Source organism: Cnephaeus nilssonii, assembly GCF_951640355.1.
Source record: "Cnephaeus nilssonii genome assembly, chromosome: 5".
NCBI classification, from domain to species: Eukaryota; Metazoa; Chordata; class Mammalia; order Chiroptera; family Vespertilionidae; genus Cnephaeus; species Cnephaeus nilssonii.
The window spans coordinates 92,504,060-92,513,142 of NC_137076.1; positions in this window are offsets into that span (position 1 = coordinate 92,504,060).

The following is a 9,083-nucleotide window of genomic DNA, read 5'->3' on the forward strand; positions in this document are numbered from 1 at the left end:
GTCTTACTAATGAGTCTTGAATTGACTCAATACAAGTAAAAAGAAGACTGTATGAACCCCCAGTTCCCTGAGTCCCTCTACTCCTGCTAGTTTACTGCAGCCAAGAGTTCATTCCTTCTGTCTGCCATCAGAAGGCAAGGACCCCAGACGAAGGACACAGCTGATATAGGACCAGCCCATAGTAAAGCCAGTTGAGTCTAACAAATGAAAGTGACCCCAAGCTGCCTTCTGGTGCTCTAAAGCTAAGACTGAGTTCTAAATCTTAATTTATTTGAAAGGACTAATCATTAAAAGAATTCACACCCTAGCTGGTTTGGCTCAGTGGATAGAGTGTTGGCCTGCAGACTGAAAGGTACAGGGTTCGATTCTGATCAAGGGCACGTGCCTGGGTTGCAGGCTTGATTCCCAGTAGGGGAATGCAGGAAGCAACCAATCAATGATTCTCTCTCATCATTGATGTTTCTATCTCTCTCTCCTTCTCCCTTCCTCTCTGAAATCAATAAAAATATATTTTAAAAAAATAAGAATTCACAAAGTAAGCTAGGTTTGAGATGAATACTCCAGTATTCTTATATCTTATTACAAGCCTTTAGACACCTGTTCAAGAAACTGTTCCCCATGGATACTCACTTTTTTATATCTTATCTATCTAAATAGTAGCCCGTTTGCACGAAGATTCGTGCAATAGACCTTCATTCACCTGGCTGCCTGCACCAGTTTTCTGCCGGCACCAGGGACCCAGGCCTTGGCTGTGGCCACCGCCTTCTGCCTTTTACAGGGTCGGGGCTTGGCCCCGGGCGGTGGCCTTGGGCTCCGCGGCACCCAACATCCTTGCTAAGGATCGCAGGAGCCGACCCCCAGTGGTTTCCTGCGATCTGTGCAGGCTGCCCACTGGTGCCCAAGGCCGGGAAAGCCTCCGCCCCAGGCTTTCCTGGCCTTGGGCTCGCCGCACCCAGCGTCCCTGCTACCGATCACAGGAGCCGACCCCCAGTGGTTTCCTGCGATCAGTGCAGGCTCCCCGCTGGTGCCCAAGGCCCAGAAAGCCTCGGCCCCTGGGAAAAACCTTCCTGGTAGAGAGAAGGGTTCAGCACTCAGAGCACAGAGACCATGGGGAAAACCTTCCTGGTAGAGAGAAGGGTTCAGCACTCAGAGCACCACCCCGGGAGCGGCGGGAGGGGCGGGATGGGCCTGGCCACGCCCCCCCAGGTGGCCGATCGCCCCCGGACACCTGGGAGGGGCGGGAGGGGCTGGCCACGCCCCCCCGGGGTGCCAATGGCCCCAGGCACCCCAGGGAGTGGCGGCATGGGTCCGGCCACGCCCCCCGGGGTGCCGATCGCCCTGCCACGCCCCCCCGGGGTGCTGATCGCCCCAGGTACCCCGGGGAGTGGCGGCATGGGTCCGGCCACGCCCCCCGGGGTGCCGATCGCCCTGCCACGCCCCCCCGGGGTGCTGATCGCCCCAGGTACCCCGGGGAGTGGCGGCATGGGTCCGGCCACGCCCCCCCCGGGTGCCGATCGCCCGGCCACGCCCCCCCGGGGTGCTGATCGCCCCAGGTACCCCGGGGAGTGGCGGCATGGGTCCGGCCACGCCCCCCCCGGGTGCCGATCGCCCGGCCACGCCCCCCCGGGGTGCTGATCGCCCCAGGCACCCCGGGGAGTGGCGGCATGGGTCCGGCCACGCCCCCCCGGGGTGCCAATCGCCCGGCCACGACCCCCCGGGGTGCTGATCTCCCCAGGCACCCCGGCGAGCGGCGGCATGGGTCCGGTCATGCCCCCCGGGGGGCGTGGCCGGGCCCATCGGCACCCCGGGGGGGCGTGGCCGGACCCATGCCGCTGCTCCCTGGGGTGACTGGGGCTATTGGCACCCCGGGGGGGGCGTGGCCGGGCCCATGCCGCCACTCCCGGGGTGCCTGGGGCGATCACCCCGGGGAGCAGCGGCATGGGTCCGGCCACGCCCCCCGGGGTGCCGATCGCCCGGCCACGCCCCCCGGGGTGCTGATCGCCCCAGGCACCCCGGGGAGCGGCGGCATGGGTCCGGTCACGCCCCCGGGGGGCGTGGCCGGGCCCATCGGCACCCCGGGGGGGTGTGTGGCCGGACCCATGCCGCCGCTCCCCGGGGTGCTGATCGCCCCAGGCACCCCGGGGAGTGGCGGCATGGGCCCGGCCACGCCCCCCTGGGTGCCGATGGCCCCAGGCACACCCCAGAGCCGTGGCATGGGCTCAGCCACGCCCCCCGGGGTGCCGCCATCTTGATCTTCTCAACAGCGGATATGCCACCTGGAGTCCCGCCCCCAGCCTCCTGCCAGCCCAATCGTGGGCATAGCGGAGGTGCGGTCAATTTGCATGTTTCTCTATTATAAGGTAAGATAATAGAGGAATATGCAAATTGTCCAGGATGCCGTCATGGTAACAGTAACGACCAGCAGGCTGCCTGGGGTGACTAGGCCAGCAGGGGGTTAGTGAGGGACGACCAAACAACTGAACAGCAGGCTGCGTGGGGTGACCAGACTGGCAGGGCGGGCAGTTAGGGGTTATCAGGCCAGCAGGCAGAGGCAGTTAGGGGTGATCAGTCTGGTGGGGTGGGGGGCAGTTAGGGGCAATCAGGCAGGCAGGCAGGTGAGTAGTTAGGAGCCAGCGGTCCTGGATTGTCAGAGGGATAGGGCGTAAACCAGTAGTCAGACATCCCCCAAGGGGTTCCAGATTGGAGAGCATGCAGGCTGGGCTGAGGGGACCCCCCTCATGCACAAATTTCGTGCATCGTGTCTCTAGTTTTAAAAATAATTTTCTCAATTTGTACAATAATGAAATCTAAGTCTTTTGGTTCAAAATGCTTCTATAGTGATGGTTGTCATGCAGTCAAATGACTTGCTAAATTACACTGTGTCCATTTCCTCTTCTTTCACCGTCTTCAGCTGTGTATTCCTGGTTTTTAAAAAATTATACATTGATCTTTTTTGCCCTTGATCAGAAATGAAGGCCTGCAGTTATCTGATATGTGCAAATTAGCTTGAAGTTAAGGATAACCCAGCATCTGAGTGTCCCCAAGGAAAACTTGCTGGAAATAGTGATTCATTTTTAACAAATTCACAAAGGCCCTCTCTGGCCGGACCTCAACAAATGTCATCTCTTTTGTGAATCTTTTAAGAACTCGGCAGACTGTGATTTTTACAAACCAAAATAAAATAGCCATATTTCCCATGTGCTTTCTTTATTGTGCTCATTACTGCTGTGAGTCCAGAACTCACTCAGGACGCGGGGCGCTTTGATCTGCACCAAACATCTGTGATTAGACAGGGAATATCGAGCTGTGACAGGATCATCCGCTGCTAAATTCTCCTAATTGGCCACTCTGATGACTACTAGGGTTGGAGGGTTTTCCTGGCAAAAATATCCATTTCCAAATTTGTGAGATTTACTCTGCTTTTTTCGTTCATTTACTCATAATTACTGAGCATTTCCTATGCCAGGGCTCGCTCTGGGTGTTGATCAGAATCATGGGACACATTCTGGTGCAAAGTGAAGGGAAGATATAACTGCAGGGTAACTGAGAGTTCTGAGGTATCGGGATCATGGCTGGTGGAGGGTGGGGGGTGAAAATGGACTGGTCGTGACCTGGCTGTGCTGATGTATGGATAATAGTCTTGTTGCCATGTGGTCTGTTGTCCATTCAGGACACTGGTGAATCATTCTTGATCCTTGCAGTTCAAGTAGAGCTTTCTCTGAGTTCTCCCCAAACTGCCTGTGAGCTCACCCTGCTGCTCAAATACAATAGTAGGCTAAGAAGGAAAGTATGTACGGTGCTCTTTAAGACTCTCTCTGGTTTTAGGTCACTTGTAGGCAAATGGGTTGTTTTGTCCCCCTGAGTCATGCTCTGACTGGCTGCATAATGACCTCTCTGCCTACATAAACAGCCACTGGTTTTTCCTGAGAGTTCCACGGCTTCTTGGGCTCTAGCCTGGTGCTGTTACACAGCTACTCTCTCCACTCCTGTCTCTGGAAAAGCTATTATGCATTTGTCACATCTGCATTTGTTGCAAGGATCCCCGTTTACATGAAACTAAAATCTCTATTCACTCCTTGTCTCCCCTCTGGTCCTCATCCCTACTGGGGATTTTTATCCAAGTTGGTATAAATTGGAATTTATAGGTAGAATGGGGAGTCAGCCAGATATCTCTGACCTTTACTCTTACACAGTTTTTCCAAATCGATGGCCTCTGTTCATGATTAATTTCTGTTCTCTCCTAGGAGAGTGTGCTAGACCTTTGAAACTAAAAAGCCAAAAATTTACCTCTTTATTTATTCTTCATGATTTTTTTTTTCCTTCTCCAGAAGCAGTGAGCATAGGATGACCTGGTCAGTGCTTCAATGAGGTAAAGGAACAATGGGTAAAAGGAAATGAGGCTTAATAAGGGGTCGCATTTTGAAATAGTTAACCATATCTGGTTTGTTCTGCACCAAAACTTTAAAATAGAACAAGAGAGAAACCAAGTGGGGCATTTGGAAATGGCTTCATGGGAAATGGAATTCCACTTGGATAATGAAGAATGGGTGTGATTTCAGTAGGAAGGCTTATGGTAGAGAAGTGACTGGAAAAGGTTTCTCAGTAAAGAGAATAGCCAAATAAAGGGAGAAGAGAAGCCTGACGGGATCTAAGACTTGGATGAAAGTAGTTTCCTTTTAGCGAGAATGTTGAGAGCATTCTGGCCAGAGCATACCCTCTGGAGCAAGGCTGTGTGGTTTTGAATCCCCAATCTGCCCTTCCTAGCTGTGTGATCATAGATGACATTCTTAACCTGTACCATAGATTCCTCGTATGTAAGTGGAGTAGATGATAGTACCTATCACATGTAGTGTATGACAAGTAGGTGTGTTATATATAGTAAAGTTCTTTGAACAGTGCCTGGGCTTAGAACGTGATATATATATATACTAGAAGCCCGTTGCACGAAGTTTCGTGCAATAGACTTTCCTTCACCTGGCTGCCAGCACCAGTTTTCCGCCAGCACCAGTTTTCCTCTGGCCACCCCTGATCAAAGCGCCTCCTGAAGGCTGAGGGCGGGACTCGGGAGGCGCTCCGATGGGGGGCGGTGGCCAGAGGAAAACTGGTGCTGGCGGAAAACTGGTGCCGGCAGCCACGCAATCGGCCACCGGGTCTTCTGCCGCCACCGGCGTCTTCCGCCGCCACCGGAGTCTTCAGTCTTCCGCCTTCCGCGGGCCCCATGGGTCCTCCCGCAGCGCCAGCCGTTTAGGCCTGCAGGAGGAGTTGGGAATGGGGACTCGCGAGTCCCCGCCCCCTGCTCCTACTGCCAGCCAATCGGCCACCCTGAGTCCCGCCCCCCACGCCTCCAGCCAGCCCAATCGTGGGCGTAGCGGAGTGATGCAATTTGCATATTGCCTTTTTATTATGTAGGATAAAATTTATATATATAAATTTTTATATATATATATATATATATATATATATATATATACACACACACACACACACACAATAGTGTTTGTGACTATTATAATTTTGTTAGGAAAAAGAGGGGAAAGCTAAGTTATAGAAAGCTCATTAAGGGACTTGATGAGATGAAGGACTGTCCACAAATGGTTTAGTGAAAAAAATTGTCTTGGTGATACTGCTTACTTTAAAGTCTCAAATAGTGTGTTATAGTGACCAAATAGCTCATTAGAAATGAAATCCCCAAGCTACTACCTCCACCCCCACCCCCAAAGTAGTTGTGATTCAGTAGGTATAGTGTGTAGGGAGAAATCTGTGTTTTTAACTATGATGATTCTCAGAGTTGGGATTGAGGTGAAGCCAATCAGGTGCTCAGGGTGCCCTCTCACCTCCTTAAGTGTGTGCTAATGCCGTTGGCCCTGAGAATGGGCGCCTCCTTACATTGTGCATCCTAGTTCCCTCACTGACTCCGCCCTGAGATTCTGATGCCAGTGGAGGCAGAAACCACTTATTCCTTCATTACACATATTATGTGGGCACCTGCTATGTGCCTGGCATTATTCCAAATGCTTGCATATATCAGTGAACACAATAGACAAAGATTCCCACCCTTTTGGAGAGACAAAAATTACGCAACAAAATAACTAAGTTGTATATAATGTTAGAATATGGAATGTTCCATAGAGCAGAATAAGGAGTTAGATCTTACGTGAAGGTTGCCTTAGAAGAGGACCCAGGCAAGTGAGGTTCCGTTGCCAGGACACTACTCAGATCTATCAGAAGTGGTTTTTCCAAAACCTCCTGTATGGTAGAAAGTATTCTGCATGGAGGAAGCATGTTCTAGGAGCCACTGGCACTGTCGGCCCTGGATTCAGCCAAGAAGAAGGGGACTGTCATTGCCATCTATTTGCCTCCTTTAATGTAACACACCAAAAAGTTTAGCTCTTTCAGCGCCTACCATTAAGGTGGTTATAGAGTAAACTTGCCAATGACACAGATGTTGCCTTTTTTTGGAAGCTAAAGAACCTTCGGTTGTGGGAAATGATTCTGTGAGGAAAATCTAAAGGCAAATTGACTGTAAAATAGCATGGAAATGAAAAAGCAGATTGTGCTGCTAAAAAATGTAGAGGAGTGATGATTTCTATGGTCTCCTTCATATTTGTCCTGCGCAGCTGTCACAGAATCTAAGAACTGGAAGGGGACCCAGGCGACAGTCTAGGAAAGCAGATATGAAATGAGAGTTTGGAAATGATGAGTGCAAAGATCATTTAATTAAGAAAATCTCCTTGGTAAAAAGAGTGATAAAGGGAAAGAACCTCTATTACTAAAAACAGGGGACCATGGCCAAGGGCTTATCCATCAGAACACATGGCAATTAGATGTTTGAAGACTAAAACGGAGGGACTAAGGGCACGAAAGGACAAGAATAAATCAGGAAAATAAATGAGGCAAAAAAAAAAAAGACATAAAGCACTACTGAAGTTTTAAAATTTGTTAGATTCTTTTTTATGCTGTTGCTAATGCACAAACAGATGAGCTTATTATTGAGGGCAGGGTATCTTAAAGCTCCTCATGACAGCAATTTCTTTGAATACTATATTAAGTAAGTGAGCTATAATTAGAGGCCACCGACTCTGTGGTCAGGAGCATTGGGGAAAAGCATTGAAGAGTGAGTTGTCTTATTCGTTCCATGGTTATTCATCGAACAACAACTAGGTTCCTTTGAAATATTTTGACAAAAATAGAACCATCTCTGTGATATGGGTAAGTCTAGGTACAATTGGTTTTCATTTGATGTTTTGCAACATTCTGTTCCTTGGAGTGGAAGTGGGCTTAGGCAGCATTATGTAGTCTGACTAAATTATGTTATCCAAATGGTCATGTAGATCTGGGAAGTTTTGTCTAAAAACGTGCCATTAGTAGCAACCTTTTATTCCGTACTCATACTCAGCGAGAGAAAATGCCATTGAGAAAATCATCTAGAAGTGTGCTTAGAACATAGTAGATGCTTAATAAATATTAGATAAATAATTAAAAACTAGTGATCCATGTACTATGTATTTCAGAAAGATTAAAAAATCTGTCTGGAAATAACTTCTTTAAGAGAAAATAGTATTATGGGGACTTGAATGAAGGGGACGTTCATATGTTACTCTATATAACTTGTTGATATCTGCTTAGGGTAGATAAAAATTTCCAAATCAATAATATCTGCCATTATACCTATTTTAGCCTGGCATTATTCCAGGTACTTGGCCTATGTCAGTGAATACAGTAGACAAAGTTATCTACCCCTGTTAATCTTAACAGATGAAACAAAAATAATAAACAGAATTGCTAGGTAAATTGTATCTTATATTAGAAGGTGATATGTATTGTGGGAAGAAAAGATAGCACAGGATAAAGGTGATAGTTCACACTCGCCCTGTTTTAATGGAGGGGCCAGGCTAGCTCTAAGAATTTGTCTCCAGTACCAACTCAAATTCATCAGGTGTGCTTACCTGTTAATAACCATCGTTAAAATTTAAGACCTGATAGAGTTAGCATCTGAAAAAATGTTTCTTTAAATAATACCACTTTGAACATGTGTGATTTTTAAACTTTTCAAGGAAATATCATACACAAAATAAAGGAACATTGATTTTTCACAATATTTTCATGAATTAGATGGGCATGTGAAAGGCACATTTATTATTTTACTCATTTTTTTTTTACCATAGTAAAATACACATAATATAAAATGTACCATCTTAACTATTTTTAAGTCTTCAGTAATAGTAAGTGCATTCACAATTGCATGCACCCAAGTCCATCTTCCATTTCCAGGACTCTTTTCATCCTAAAACTGAAACTCTATACTCAATAAATAACAGTGCCCCATCATCACCTCCCCCAATTCCTGGCAGCCACCATCCACTTTCTGTCTCTATCATTTTGACTAAGCACTTCAGATACATGAAATTATGCCACAGTTGTTTTTTGGAGGCTACCTTATTTCACTTAGTATAATATTCTTGGGTTCATCTACAGTGAGTGGCCAGATTATTATGATCTCTGAACGCACAATAATCTGTCCATTCGGTGTATATCCTATATAATAAAAGGCTAATATGCAAATTGTCCCCTCGACCAGGAGTTCGACCAGCAGGCAGGCTGGCCAACTGCCCATGCTGGCCGGACCCCACCCATGCACGAATTCATGCACCGGGCCTCATACCACACACACACACACACACACACACACACACACACACACACACACACAGAGTGGCCAGATTATTATGTGTTCAGAGATCATAATAATCTGGCCACTCAGTGTATTTCTTTGAGAGAATACAAAAGAAGCACAACTTTGAGATGTGGCCTCATGGCTCTTCCTTTTACACAATTAACAGCTGTACAGGTGCACTGCTAAAGGCAAGAAATCAAAGACAGAGCTCAAGGAGAGAGGCAGCGAAGCTGTCAATCAGGATCACAGCTCAGAGGGAAGCAACCAATGGGTCCTGGGGCTCAGCAGGAACCAGCCATCACTTGCACAGCTCAGCTTCAGGAGAGCCTGTTTGGCTATGAACAGCCAACAGAGGGGTTTAGGATTCCCTGGCTAAGTCCCATCTGTCTCTTCTTCAGGAAACGGTAAA